The 16,238-nt window shown below is 41.2% G+C and overlaps 1 pseudogene across 1 annotated transcript; it reads right to left on the bottom strand.

The window, feature by feature from the left end:
- Positions 1-2,123: 2,123 nt before the first annotated feature.
- Positions 2,124-10,345, bottom strand: LOC149183667 (cysteine endopeptidase RepA-like; annotated as a pseudogene). The gene is made up of 5 exons (XR_016257715.1): positions 10,193-10,345; positions 3,864-4,082; positions 3,364-3,594; positions 2,487-2,633; positions 2,124-2,391 (listed from the first exon to the last, which is right to left on the bottom strand). The product of XR_016257715.1 is annotated as a cysteine endopeptidase RepA-like (transcript).
- Positions 10,346-16,238: the final 5,893 nt, after the last annotated feature.

Below are 16,238 nucleotides of genomic sequence, written 5' to 3'. Positions count from 1 at the left end.
GGCGCTGCGCAGGCGGCGCGCCGCGCAGCGCCACCCGCGGGCCACCCCGCTCCGCCCCTCGGGCGGGGCAGGGCGGCCCGGGGGTGGCGCTGTGCGGGCGCCGCCTACGCAGCGCCACCACCGGGCCGCCCCGCCCCGCCCGAGGGGCGGAGCGTCGATTCCCAGAGTCGACGCTCCGCTCCGCCCCTCAGGCGGGGCGGGGCAGCCCGGGGGTGGCGCTATGCGGCACGCCGCCTGCGCAGCGCCACCCCCGGGCCGCCCCGCCCCGCCCGAGGGGTGTAGCGTTGATTCCAGGAATTGACGCTCCGCCCCTCAGGCGGGGCGGGGCGGCCCGGGGGTGGCCCTGTGCGGGCGGAGGGGGCGGGCGTGGTGGGCGGCGGGGCTGGGGAGGGGACGGGGGAGGGGGAGGGGTGGGCGGGGTGGGCAGCGGGGCCGGGGAGGGGGCGCGGGAGGGGGAGGGGCGGGAGGGGTGGGGCGGCCCGGGCGGGGGTGGCCGGGCGGGGGAGGGAGGGGGAGGCGGGTGGGGCGGCCCAGGCGGGGGGGGGGTAGGGGGCGGCCCGGGCGGGGGTGGCCGGACGGGGGAGGGAGGGGGAGGGGGAGGAGGGTGGGGCGGCCCGGGCGGGGGGGGGGGGCGGGGGTGGGGAGGGGGCGGCCCGGGCGGGGGAGGGACGGGGAGGGGGTGGGGCGGCCCGGGCGGGGGGGGCGGCCGGGGGAGGGAGGGGGAGGGGGAGGGGGCGGCCCGGGCGGGGGTGGCCAGGCGGGGGAGGGAGGGGGGTGGGGCGGCCTGGGCGGGGGGGGGGGCGGGGAGGGGGAGGGGTAGGGGGGTTGGGCGGGGGGGCGGTGGGTGGAGGGGGCGGCTCGGGTGGGCGGGGTGCCTGCCCGGCTGGGGGAGGGAGGGGGAGGGAGGTGGGGCGGCCCGGGCGGGGGTGGGGGGGGGGGGGGGGGGGTGGCTCAGGTACATTTTGCCACATGGAATTGAATTTCAATATGTTCTTTTTTTTAATTAATATGTCATTGTACTAATTTACTTCATTATTTTTTTGTGCTTGATAATTAGGTACAACACTAGCATGCTGCCTTCAAAAAGGAAGAAATTGCATTGCAATTGAGAAAGATCCATTACAATGCAATTTCATTCAGCAAAGAATTAATGCTCTTCAATTTCTTCCAGATGCAATGCAAGAAATTGGGTTGAAGAAAGGGGACTTTAGTGAATCACGTGTGGCAAAAAAGGCAAAGGAACCCCAACCACCATTACATGGAATGTATGGAAAGACATATATTGGGGGATTTGCAGACATGAAAGACCCATTAGAAGAGGAAAATGAGCAAAATGAGAAAAATGAAACAGAAAATATTGTGGAAGAGGATGATTATGAAACTCTAGAGGGCGAAGAGTTTGGATTACGTGACATTCTTGATTAAATTTAAGTTATGTTTGTAACTCAAGCTTTGCAATGTTTTGACTTTGACATTTTATGAGAAGAATAAACACTCAATTAGGGTTGTTATACGTTCAATATTGGTAATATGTGATTTTTGCATTGATTTTTAAGTTAATCATTATTTTAAAAAAAAAAAAGTAGTTATTATTATCTTTTTGACATGAAATTCATAAAAAAAACTATTATTTGACCATTTTTAGTTAATATTTTTGTATAAAAATTGTGATTTTGACATGTTAATTCTAGCAAAAAATTATCAAAACGTTTAGTTTTTTTGTTATATTTATGTTAAAAATGGTTATTTTTTATGTCCATTGTTAAAAAATGTTGTTTTTTAGAAACAATTATTTCATGTGGATTGAAAAATTAATTAAGGATGTCTAAATATGTAGATTATCTAAAATTCAAACTATCGACTTTCTAATTTAAAAACGCAAAACAATAAAAACCCCACTAAAAAAAAAAATTAAGATAGAGAACAAGAAAATATGAATACAATGACGACTTCAAAAACTATCAAATTTAGAAAATAATTTTTTACATTTCACACACTAGAAAATTTAAAGTCAAAGAATAGGTCTTTTAAAAAAAGGGTGTGATGCAGAATACTCACTTTTTAAAATCAGGATGAAAATCACTACCATTCACTACCATTCTAAAACTTAATGCACATGAAAAAAATTAAAGTTCCAAAAACCATGTTCTTAAAAAAACATGTGTATTCTGCATCAACACTTTTGAAAATCGGGTCATTTTTTTGCCACCTCTACAAAACGGGTAACAGTATCAGTTCCCGTTTCAAAGTTTACATTGTTCCTTCTTCTCCCCATTCAAGTCCCCAAGAGTTCCTAACTATCCAATAATTAATGCCCTCAGGAGACTTGCCATAACCAACCGCTACAACTCCATTGTCAAGTTCAGTGCCGCATTCACCAGTGAATACTCCCTGTATATTAAAAAAATTGCTTAGTGTAGATGCCAAGTTATTCATTTCTTATATATTCATTTTTAAGAACAATGTAATAGATTATGACCACTAACCTTTGAATAAAATTGGAAATCTTTACCACTTGCTTCAATGGCGACAGACACAGGTTGATGACCCATTGCTTCTTTGAGAGATTTTTCATTGTTAGCAGGAACATCTTCAAAACCATCAATAGTTGCTGCTATTGCATTCGATTTAACCTATCAAAAAAACAAAACTTAGTAATCTTACAAAATATAATATTGATTATTATTAAGACAATAAAATGAAATAATAATTCAATAATCTTACAAACATGATAACACACCATTATTAAAAATATTATGATGATGCTTACTATTATTTATAAGAACTGTTTTTTTTCAATGCCAATAAAAACTCCTTGTTGTTTACACACACATTGATTGAGAATTAAATATGTGGATTCTTATGGTATAGGAAGGGAATCTAGGCATACTATTAAAGTTTGACAATTCAATGTTGTCATTTTCAAGAAAAAAGCTTATCTATCTAGTTAATAGAATGTGTTATCTTAATAATTTATATAATTATCTAAATTTAATTATATATAGATAAAAACTGCATATATTTTCAATTCTCACAAATTTCTACCTAAATTTAATCTATCAAATATTATTTAAACTTTTCTAATCAAATATTAAGAATCAAAATATACCAACATAAACATGCAAATAGCTAAAATTCCAAATATTCAACATCTATATTTACAATTTTTCCAAAAATACAGCATCCTAATCCAGAGGGCCTTTTTACTAGTTACCTATTCAAAAATTTATATAGAAATCCATTTCACTAAAATTTTCCATTTTACTAGCATTTAACTATCCTATCTAAATGCATTTCACTAGGATTTAACTATCCTATCTAAATGCACAGTGCACAGGTAAGCAGTATTGCCACTTAACATACATTGGAGGGACTGCATTCGCTGGCTTCAGGAGTGTATGGATACTCATCCTCAGCAACGACCCCACCATTATCTATGATATATTGGAAGGCGTTGTCCATAAGCCCTCTGTTGCATCCTGCGTTCTCTTTACTACAATCTACCAACTGTTCCTCTGATAAAGAAACCAGCTTCCCTGTTTTGAGATAGTTAATGCCCTCTAGAAGCTATAGTTGAAAATGCCCAACAACTTCCTGCGAGATCAAAAAATAAACAATATATCAGTTACAATATATACCAAAGTAGACCTATGTGCTAAGCTACTATTGATGCCATGTATGTAAATAAACCAGGATGAATAACAGTAGTTGGTTACTAGGGATCTAATGCATTTAAATAAATTTAAATGGTTAGAAATTTTGACCAAAATATTGATAATGTGATTAATTTGAAAAAACAATCTAAAAAATGAGTAGATATTGTTTTGAAATTGAAACTAATTCTGCAAAATTGAAGATCATACCACATTGGCCTTGGTTCTTCACAGGATTAACAGCTCCCTTTTTTCTCCAATCAATAGACACTAGCAGGTGGTTGGAGTTTTGATACATGAATGATCGACTCTGTGTTCCTCTGTCTCGGCGCAGACTCTTGTGCTTCTCCATTCTAGTTGTCATATGTAAACTTATTCTTCGTTACTCAGATCTGTAAACTTATTCAATCCAAGTTTGTATGGACCATCCTTTTTTCAGAGAGAAAAAGCAGAATATATTATATTGAGATCATATAATAATCAGAGTTACATAAGAAGCGACATTGCCAAAAGTGCATATACGAGGAGCATGAGATCCCCGAGAAGAGAGAAAGCATGTAGCAGATGGAGCACATGAGACATATAACAGAGAGAGCAAGAAAGACATAAAACAGAATATTCCGATAAGAATGAAAAACTGTGAGGAGCAGCACTAATCCTGGGGCATAGCACCCGAGATCAGGGAGATAATGGAATTCAGCGGCAAGCTGTAACCCTGAAAAATACAACCGTTCCTCCATTTCCAGATGTGCCAGCATGTAAGAATGAAGAGGGCGCGCCAGGTGGGGCTTTGAGAGGCCCACCACAAGAAAGCATCCAGAACAGATGAGAACGAGCGGAGAGGAAAACCAAAAATCGAGGAGAGCTCTGTCCAGATTGCCGAGGAGGCAGCACATTGAAAGAACATGTGGAAATTCGATTCCGCAGCAACCAGGCAGAGATGGCATCTTCCAGGGCCGAGCCAGCCTTTGTTCTGGAGAATATCCCAGGAGAGATTCTTGTTGTGGAAGAGAAGCCAAGCAAAGAGGATGGATTTGAGAGGACAAGGGGCTTTCCATAGCTTGACAGGGAAGATGACGGGGGGAGGAGGGAGAGCAGAAGAGAGGGCAGAGTAGATGCATCGGACAGTGATGGGATGGATGGAGGATTTTGGGGACCAGATTAATTCATCCCTGGTGCCTAGTTGGAGGACCCCCCGATGAGAGAAATGGTTTACGAAAGAGGACCATAGGGGGCGGAGAGGAGGAGGGATGGCGAGCTGGTGATCAGTTTTCCAGATGGGTTCCAGAGAGGACCATGAGTCTATTAGTTTGGACCAGGTGAAGATACCCCTAGAGTGGAAGAAGGAGAGGAGGGCCGGAGGAATCATTGATTCAAGGTTGTATAAGGTAGGGTCAATACCAATGAGAATAGATGAGCCCGAGAACAAGGTCCATTATAGATTCTTGAAGAAAAAAGATTGGATTTTTTTGAAACTGCACCAAATGGGGGAGCCATGTTTGATGCCCAGAGAAGACCTTCTGAACCAGAAATCCATGTTCCTGCCCTTTTGGTACCTTTGCTTGATGAGGGCGCTCCATGGGCTGTTCCCAAAAATACCCCTGTGAAGTGATTTGCAGATGAGCGCTCTCCTAAAGAGCCGCATGTTTAAGAGGCCCCATCCCCCATGCTTCTTCGATTTAGAGATGAGATCCAACCTCGCAAGATGAAATTTTGTTTGGTAGGATCGCCCGCCCCAGAGGAAGTTTGCGGCAATGGACTGCATTTTTTTGGTGACGGAGGCTGGAAGAATGAAGAGGTGACCCCAATAAACCGCAAGTTGGGAGAGCACCGACTGAATCAAGATGAATCTACCAGCTAGGGACAAAAGACACAGTTCCCATTTGGAAATCTTGTTATAGAAGCGCTCAATGAGCCAGAGCCAATCCAGGCATCGGTTACCCTTAACTTTGAGGCGGAAGCCCAAATATGAGAAACCATCTTTTAGAGGGGCAAGGGTAATGCCGAACCGATCCGCAACCCATTGAGCAGAACCAGGGTTTGATTCGTTATGATATAGCACTGTTTTCCCTTTGTTGATCATTAAACCTGTGGCAGATTGGAACTTCTGGAAGAACACGTAGAGGCAAACCCAAGTAGATTTGCAGAGCATAGCAAAAATAAGAATGTCATCAACGAAGAAGTTGTGGGAGAGAGAGATATCCTTACATATCTTGACCGGTTTACATCTACCATGAACGACAACATGATTGATATGGGTGCTTAGAGAATTCATAACCAAAATGAAGAGGAGAGGGGAGAGAGGGCATCCCTGGCGGAGCCCTCTCTTAGCCTGGAAGAAAGATGTTGGAATACCATTAATGATTACTGAGTAGTGGACAGTTTCGACGCAGGCCATAATCCAGCTGATGGCCAATGGTCTTAACCCGATTTTAGCAAGGAGGACCCTGAGGAAGCTCCAGTCTACGCAATCGAAGGCCTTTTTCAGGTCGATCTTGAGGGCCGCAGCATCAATGTTCTTGGTGCAGATAGAAAAAAGGCACTCCTGAGCCATGGCAACAGCATCGAGGATAAGTCTATCCTTTAGGAAAGCGTGTTGTTGCTTTGTTATAAAGGAGCTGAGAGTTTTTTTCATTCTTTCTGCAATAAGCTTGGAGATAATCTTGTAGAGCGAGTTGCACAAGGAAATCGGCCTGTAATCCCCAAAGGATGTATATTTTTCTTTTTTGGGAATTAAAGCAATAAAGGTGGCCGAGAGAGCACTATTGATGCTGCCAGAGTGACGAGAGGCATCCACCATGTTGAGAAGATCGCGTTTGAACAGATCATAAAAATGTGTGAAGAACTCTATCGGGAGGCCATCGGGCCCTGGGCTTTTTTCTTTTTTGAGGCTTTTGACAATATCGGAGAGCTCGCCCTCAGTGACAGGCCGAAGGAATTCATCATTGGCAGCGTCGTCAAACATGACCGGAAGATGGTCGACCGCCCATAGCATATCGTCAATGTGACTGTGTTGCCTTTTATATTGATTGATGAAGAAACTTGTGGCCTCTGCGGAAATGTCCTGTTGGGAGAACAGGAGGTCTCCGTTACCATCTTCAATTTCCCAAATCGCATTCTTTGTTCTGCGGGCGTTAGCGAAATTGTGAAAGAATCTGGTGTTCCTGTCACCCTGTTTGAGCCAAGTTGCTCGACTTTTTAACCTCCAATATTGTTCCTCTTTTAGGAGCAGCTCTTGCTTCCTCTTTTCCAGGGACCTGAGGAGAACTTTCTTGTCAAAGGAAAGGCCATGTAGATGGATTGTTGAAGAGAGCGAACTGATTTCAAGATTGATGTTATGGAGATCCTGAGAATCAGACGCCTTCTTCTTGATCTGCCATGTCTTAATTTTCTCCCGCAGCTTGTGAATTTTTTCACGAAAAGGGAGGAGGAAAGCATCCTCTGCTTGGATGATAGTCCTCCAGCTTGACTTGATGAAGTCAATAAAAGAATCATCCTGAAGATAAGAAGAGTTGAACTTAAAAGAATAACCCTTTTTTTGCTCGGTGTGCATCCAATCAAGAAGGATGGGCTTGTGGTCCGAGGACAAATCCCCACCGGTTTTAGCAGTTGGCATTCCCCACTGTTCTATGATGTTTGATGACAGCAAAAAGCGGTCGATTCTTTTGGCGATATACGCAGCACCCAGCCTGCCATTGTCCCATGTAGGAGTCAAAGATTCTGGGAGTATATCAACAAGATCTCTTTTCAAGAGCTCCCCTCTCATTCTGTGTGCCAACTTATCCATAGTGGAGCATTGACCCCAGCATTCTTCTGATCTGAGAGTGAAATTTAGGTCACCTGCAATAAGCAAAGAGTTAATGTCTAGAATTTCCGATTGGAATAAGGAGTCCCAAAAGGGAAGTCTATTCCGGTAGGGCGCATATATATTTAACAGATTGAGGATATGAGGTCTTCCCCTGATGGATGCCGTAATAAGAATTCCAGCCATACATTTGAAGGCTTTGGCTTTGACAAAGAGAGGGTCCCAAAGAGTAACAAGCCCGCCGGAAAGGCCTTCTGCACTTGTGGCAGCCATGTGCCATGAGGGAAACATTCTTCTAAAGAAAGCCAAGGCCATATGGCTGGAGTGCATGGTCTCTTGAATAAAGATAATATGAGGACGTGCTGATACAAAAGTCGCCTTCAGAGCGAGAAATTTTGGGGTCGCTCCCAAACCCCTGATATTGTATGATATTAAGAAGGTCATTTTGACTGTTGGCCAGCCGAGCTTGCTCTAAGGGGCTGTGGCAGAGGAGACTCCATGATGGGAACATCAATGAGAGGAAAGTTAATAACACCCAAATCAGAAGCTGTCGTCCTTCCTTTGTAATGTCTGCTCCCACCTCTGTGCTTCTTTCTTACCGTGATATTTTTGGCAGAGTCTGGACTGATGATGGGGAAAGAAGGTTTATGAATGGTAAGCGGTTCGAGAATGGAGGGATGACGGTTGAGGAGAAGGTCAATGTCGCTGTCGAGAACGTTAACAGGGGAGCCAGATGGAGAATTAAAAGGAGTCGGAGTCAGCTGGGGGCCTTTGCCTTTATGGGAGGAGGGGGGCGAATTTAAAGGGGAGGGCGAGGATGAGGAAATTTGGATGGGGAGTGAGCCCACAACAAAATCGTCGGCGTTCATTGCTGGTGGAGAGGGAAAAACATTCTCTTCAAACTGTTCAGGGACCGGAGTGCTAGTGAAGGCCGCCATGTTCATAAGCGGAGGGGAGAGCGGGGGGCTTTTGAAATCAGCAAGATTGGGCGACTCCGCTCTATTCAGCGGGTTTTCCTGTGAGCCGCGGTGGTCGGAAGACATGAAGGAGAAATGGTTCCCCGTGGGGCTGTCACTTTCTGAGCGGGATGGAGACTTTATTTGTCTTTCTTTCACCTTTGTAAACCTGTGGCGACGGAATTTGCAATCTCTGATGAGATGTCCCATTCGGTGGCAAGATGAGCATCGGAACGGGATAACCCAAAAATCCAGCCTTTGACATATTCGAGAACCTTCCCAATAGATTTCGATTTGATCCGGATAGCCACCCTTGTATGGCCTTTCGATGAGAATCCAGGTGATTCTCTTGTCCTTTTCACCACGGACCCATGGGTCGACGTAGATGAATTTGCCAATCGCGTTGCCAATTAGAGCAAGAGTGTCCGGCGACCATAACTCGAGCGGGAGATTTGGGAGTTTTACCCAAATCATACTGTGGGAGGGGGTATTTTTCAGAGGGTCGAAGCCGAGGTACCATCTCGAGAGGGAGAGGAAGCTTCTTCCCGATACCCAAGGTTTGTTTAAAACCTTCTCCAAGTCATCCTCCTTTTGAAAGTGGAAAGAAAACCATTCTTTCATGAGACGAGAGATCACTGGAGTATACCCGATGATGGGGGACCATGATTTTGTAATCCAGCTTCTCATTTGGGCCTCATCCAGTTCCGGGAAGAACCATTTCCCAACTAGAGCATTCTTTTGCAGGCTCGCTATGCGCTCCACGAGTGAAGAGCCAGAAACAGAAACCGCCTTCGGGGAGGGACAGTCTTGACCGGGGCTTTGTGCCTGTAACGGCCATGCAGCTGTTTGTGAGAGGCAAGAAGGGGAGGGTCCCTCAGCCCAGTCGGAAGAGATACTGACAACGTGTCATGCCAGCTGGGATTCCCACTGGCATGTAAGCGAGTTGATTCGGATTGAATGGCCGCGGCAAAAAGAGCTTTCGTGGCCGGGGAGTCGCTGTCCTCTGCCATCGATGTCAGGAGCGAGATCCCAAAAAGGGATCCCCCGTACCACCCGAATTTATGGAAATTCCCAAGGAATGTCACCGACGGAGAAAGATGCCTGGACAATGAGACTATTGCAGAAGAAAAGATCTGGAGAAAGTACAGGAAGAGTTCGCTGACCAGAGTTCCCGGCAAACGAAAGGACAGATAGAAGACAGAGAAGAGTCTAGAAAAGAGTTTTGTAAGGAGAGGTGACGATATCCAGCCGCCGAAAAAACAAGTTGAAAGAAGAAGAAGGGTGGTGCAGTTATGGAGAGTAGAAAGAAAGCCTGTTGTTGCAGAGAGGGGATATCGAGGCTAATTAAGGATCACCGGAAAAAGATTTTTGAATTCTTTAGCCGGGAAAAGGCCGGAAAAAACAGAGAGCCTCTGGGAGGTTCGAAGGCGGGCCGCGACAGATCTTCAGTTCGGCTATTGCAGGCAGGGCAACAGCAAAAGCATCGACAGATGCACCACCAATTCCCTAATCTAAAACGGATGTCCTTGCATGGGCTATAAATGTAAAAAAAAGTTCTGATTCTATTTAAGATAGCTTTAATCATAATGAACCCCAAAAACAGATAGGATAGCCTCTGTGACAAGTAGCTTCAGACGATAATTATAGCAACTATAATTTATGACCGTGTAAGGAAGAAACGAAACTGGAAACATAGCTCAGAAAGTAAAACCCATGTTGCATAACCTTACAGAGTCGAAACTAAATAAACGAAAATGGCAAAGTTATCAGAAACTAACCTGTGTGAGGAGCCGCACAAACGCCGGGGACGGAGAGCCGAAACCATGAAGACGCCATGAGCGGAAAAAGACAATGATAGCAAGAGAGCAGAGAAGAAAACAGTGACGGGAGGGAGACGGCCCGCCAGCCAGCAGGCTGGGGGGAAACCAGAAAAGAGCCTTGCGTGGTGGTTAAATAGAGCCGGTTGAGAGAGAGCAATGGTCGAGTGGGCAAGAGGTCTGCATGGCCTGTGCGTGCCACGTTCTGGACGGATAAGATAACATGCAGAGGCTTGCATGCAAAGGATCCACGTTCGAAGGCCGGGAGCTGATGGCGAAATGGAGCGAGGGCTGTTGGCGAATAGTTGGCAGCTATTGGATGGAGCAGCCAGGACGGAAGCTATTGGTCGCAAGCTGAGGCAGAATCCGCCTGGTCGGATAGCTATTGGATTGTAGCGGCCATGGCTTCGTTGTTGACACCTCCTCCGGCGCGCGCGCTCCTCACCCCGCATATTGAGATTTCATTGGCCTTGTATGGACCATCCTTCTGATTCACGGAGTCGATATATTTCACATTGTCTTTGAATATCGCGAATCTTTTGGCATGCTCATCCGAATCCAAACTTCTGGTGGTGCGATGCCGAAGTAACTCCGACTGAGTGTAAGACATGGCCGGAAATTTAGTAAATTTAAGTTATTGAAATTACAGGTGAATTACTCACAATCAAATTTTAAAAAAGTGTTATATATATATATATATAATAATAATAAATTAATTTAAATGGCACAATCACAATTTTTATTTCACTTAATTCTACTAAAAATTTTACCAAAAACTTTAACAAATCGCACTTCAATATAAAATCACTCCAATATAAAATCATAATTCCCTACGTTTAAGGGCTTCTCGGGCACGGTAACTTTCTTTACCAGAGTGGGTAAGAGTGTCACGTATAGGCATCTGTCCCAACAAGAAAACTGTAAGAAGTAGGCAGACAGAGTCCAGGAAATTTGACTCACGCCACGAATCGGGAAACATTAACATGGCAGGAATCTGAATCCCCTGCGATTAAGGGATTCTCAGGCACGGTAGCGTACTTTACGATAGTTAGTGCGAGTCCCACGCAAATGATTAGATCTGTGTGTCTACGTAGGTAGACTTCCGTCCCTACAAGCGAGCTGGAAGAGTAGAGAATAACAATTTTGACAAGAGTGGGTAAGAGTGCCACGTATACGATTTGCAGAGGTAGGCATCTGTCACAACAAGAAAACTGTAAGTAGGCAGCCAGAGTCCAGGAAATTTGACTCACGCCACGAATCGGGAAACATTAACATGGCAGCAAATTTAAGTTGTGCGCACGAATTTTCAGTAAAATATGAATATGGAATATGAATCCCCTACGTTTAAGGGATTCTCAGGCACGGTAGCGTTCTTTACAATAATTAGTGCGAGCAGGGCTGGAATTTGGATTCCTCCTTACCCATCATACAATTTTTTTTTTGACGTTTTAGGTTTTTATGTTGCTCTTCAAAAGAAGTTATGTTTAAAATTTTGCCCTTCAAGAGTGATGTTTTGAAAATGAATTAACCCTTCACTAATAAAGGTTTCATTAAAAACACATATCTATCATAAGAAAAAAAAAAACAAAATGACCATAACACAGAAACGACTTATTGAATTCTCAATTTTGTTGGGAAATTGTATGGAGCATTGACAATAAAATCTCCATAATTCTGAAATCAAATGTTCCTTACTCATACATGCCATAGCATTTGTATATATGAAATATTACTAAGGATATCTTATGGGACGTATAAGATGATCAACAAAGTAAAACTATAAGATGGACTATCCTCTGCATCCTCTCCACGATCATAATCACGTGGAATCAATGTGGGGTTCCACCATAGAGAGTTTGTAGTGAATAAAGTACAGTGTATTAAAGTGTTTTAATATTTCATAAGTGGCGGTAGGTGTTATTCTTCATGAGCCATACTTTCACGACTTTTAAGTGAAATGTTGAGACACTCAATATATGGTGTAGATTGTAGTCAAAGTGACACTTCATCTATTCCACAGATGTCATTCTGACATAGGATAATTTTCATAAGTGAGTGGTGAGTCAGTGACCCTTGTGACAAGCCTCTGGCCCAAATAATCCAATAAAGGTTGGTGGCCAATACACTCAAGGAGAGCAAGTGGAAACAAGAAATATGGTCCAAATTTATTATGACAATGAAGATGTTTTTTTCTTTCAGCTAAGTAGGTTCGATATCCACTAGCACACTCATGGATTGATTGTTTGTTTCATTCAAGTGGGAATTTACATTCAGGGAGAGCAAGTGGCAACAAGAAATATGGTCCTATGACAATGAAGAGGTTTTTTTCTTTTAGCTAAGTAGGTTCGATATGCACTAGCACACTCATGGATTGATTGCTTGTTTCATTCAAGTGGGAATTTTAATGTTGTTTGCATAAGAGATAGATGCATATTCATTGGATTTCAAGGCAATTAATTGGACTTGGATTCTAATCCAACTTACCCTGATCAAATGAACGAATTGTGAGTTATTGAATGACATTCCTTTTAAGGAGTATGAAATAGATATGTTTTATGCCCCTTGTCCCTTCTAAGTGACACCTATGAGAATTCAATCATACTAGATTAAGCATCTGATGAGATCTCATCATGAACAAGACATTTTAAACCAAGCCAAATTTGTTTTTTTGTGGGCATATATATATATATATATATATATGAATGACATTATTTGATATAAAGTCTCTATAGAATAGATGCTTATTGATCACTTAGTTTTGTAGACATATATTTAAGGAAACTAGGTAATAACCTTTGTTGAATGGTCTCATATCCATTTTCCATGGTTGTTTTTCCTTAGGCTATAGGTGTTTTTGTGCAAGTTGTAAGTATCTATATCTACATTATTTTCATGTTTACAATTGAGTTCTTCAACACCATTTCTACATTTATTAATTTTAATAAGTTAATAAATAGTTTCTAGTAATGTTTTAGATTCATTTCATTTTGATGGCCAAATTATACAATTAACAAATTAGATTTTGGTTTACTTGAATGCTTAAGCCACTTAAACTATTACAAGTATATGTTTAAGTAACACACCTGGTTGGTGATAGATAGAGTAAAACATATTTCATTTTGATGGTCAAATTGTACAATTAACAAATTAGATTTCAGTTTATTGAATGCTTAAGCCACATAAACTATTACAAGTATGTGTTTAAGTAACACACCTGGTTGGTGATAGATAGAGTAAAACATAAACGACAGTAATAGTTAAATATATACACATTTCTTACAAATTTTATAAAACACTTGTGTTTATAAATTGGAATTGTTGACAATTTTCTTTTTAGTTCTAGAGTATGTCTTAAACTTTCTTTTGTTTGGCTAAGAGTTTGATTTCATGGAATGTAAGGAAATAGGTTAATAGCCCAAGACATATTTGGTAAGAGTGAAATCCAAACTCAGGGTTAGTTTTTTTTGAATAACCATGATAAGTCACCCTGGATTATGGATAGCGTCTAGTGATGATTGTCCCCAATGTAAATAACTAAAACATCATAAAGAAAACACTAAACTTTTTAAAAATGTTGTATTTATTAAGTTTTAATTATTTAAAGTTGAAGAGATTTTTAAACATACCAAATTAGTTTATACATTAACAAAATAATGATTTAAACCATACAAAACTACAATTTCTTTAAAACATGCCATACTTGATTCCAATAAAAAAAAACTCAAATAATTAATAATATATATATAATAAACACTTTTCTAAATTTAAATTTTCCAAACAAAATAATAATAATTATATCTATTAATAAACTAAAACCAAAACTAAATTTTTTATAAAATTAATATAAAAAATAACACTTTTTCCAATTTTAAATTAATAAAAAAAATAATTATTTTAATAAATATTAGTCAAAATACATTAAAAAAAGCGTTGTTTAAATTACATAAAATGCAAACTAATGGATTTAAATGGAAATTTGTCACAATGGTGTCTACCGTTCAAACCGTTGGAAGAGTTTATTTATCATAAAAGCTCGGCTTCAAATTCAAATGTTAGATTATCACATCCTCTGAAGATAAAACGCAACTCTGCTCAAAGTATAGAAACAGTCCTATATAAATGGTTTTTTCAGGGTTGAGACTTATAATCCATTCGAAGATCGAGAAGTTGCCATGGTCTTATGCCGAAACTCACAGAGTTGTCTTCCATACTAAGAGTCTGCCTGTCTGCATTATACAACTCTACAAATATTATTGTTGCATAACGGTAAGACTGAATAACTAGGAGCTCCTATACTTTAGAAGATAAAATTACAATGCAAGTCACATCTGATAATGAAAGCTTTTTGTATTTCAAAATTAACGGTCGTAGTAGCACTTGGTTCGAATTCCAATGTTTTGGCCCAGATATTTTCAGATTTTGAAACCTCCAGGCCAAGATTCGAAATTAAAGTTTATTGGTTGATAAGATCATGATGGACTTATTAGAGGGTCTGTTCCAGCTTGAAGTGGAAAGGTGTCAGTTGTTATATAAAATATTAATAACGTTTTCAAAAATAACTTGGCCTTCAAAAATACGTTCTGCACCCGTCCAAACACGTTATGCTCGACGGTCATTTAAAAAATTTCAACGTTTTTTTACTGGCAAAATGGCATCTGACGGGAAAAATGGCCGTCAAATTCCAACCCTGAGTGCGAGTCCCACGCAAATGCTTAGATATGTGTGTCTACGTAGGTTGGCTTCCGTCCCTACAAGCAAGCTAGAAGAGGGGTTGTTTTTAACCAGTAGGAAGGAAGAGTAGACAATAACAATTTTGACCAGTGTATTAATTATATAATAAAGAAAATTAATTTTACCAGTGAATTAAAATATTAAAGGTTATTTATGGACTTATCTTATTATTTTTCCAAATAGTCTGAAGCTTTTGAATTTTTTTTAAATAAATTGTCTGATTTGAATATGTTTTTTAATGGTGGAAATAGATTTAATGCTTTCAAAAAATTTAGAGCATCTAAAATTCTGAAACTTTACAATTATAAATTGGATTTCCAAAACAAATCTGCAAGATTTCATCAAAATTGTGCTAGAAAAGCCATTGCTTTCAGGCAAAATGATGACATATTTAGACTACCTTTTTTAATGATTGGTTTATTATCTTTACAACTCACTTTACTTTTATTGAACGATAAATTAATGATTGGTTCACTACTTTTACATAGTATCAGTTGGATATCACTTTATTCTTTGTCTATTAAACAGAATGTAAAAATAGTAAATTTTATTAATTTTAAATCTCACTTTATTTTTATTCAATTATTTTTATAAATTAATAAGTGATTTACTACTTTTACATCTTATTAATAAAATATTATTGTATTCTTGTTTATTGTATAAAATGTAAAAACAATAAACCAATCATTAACTTAATTTAATGCAAAGTACTACATATTTAATTGAAACATCCAAATGCTGGCCTTCTGCACAATATAGTCCATGCACTCTCGCTAGTTTTGCTGATGGAATGGTGTTGTTGTTCACACGCTGTCTTCGGCCCTCTTGCTCGTGGGATTCGCTTTCTGTAAAGCTTTCGAATGGTGGTGCAGTCAAAGGGAGCCAAGGCGTTTTCTCATCGTTATTATGTTATGGTGCGCATGGAAGTGGAGGAATCACAAAATCTTTCGAGACTCCAAAGATCCCTATAGATCCATTTTGCATCGCATCATTGCTATTTTCGACTCATCTCCAAAACAGATGGCCAATTAGCTCGGGTTTGCTCTTGGAAAATGATTATCCCGGTTATATTTTTTGTGCATCTTTTCCATATTCCTGAACCTGCTGTAAATGTGTTTGTATATGTTTTATGCTCCTGCTTCTCCATGATGTAGGTATCTGTTCTTCCGTATATGGGGCCTGCTCGGACATCTGTCATCTCTCTTCTGCTATTTTCTCAAATGTCCTGGATCATGGCTTCTCTTGCCACTTTTTTATCCTATGTCGGTTTTTATAT

This window comes from Pinus tabuliformis, chromosome 3_2, assembly GCF_031772625.1.
Source record: "Pinus tabuliformis cultivar Carrire ecotype Pingquan chromosome 3_2, CPIR1, whole genome shotgun sequence".
NCBI classification, from domain to species: domain Eukaryota; kingdom Viridiplantae; phylum Streptophyta; class Pinopsida; order Pinales; family Pinaceae; genus Pinus; species Pinus tabuliformis.
Note: the sequence above shows the minus strand (reverse complement) of the source record. Positions and strands in the feature narration are given on the sequence as shown.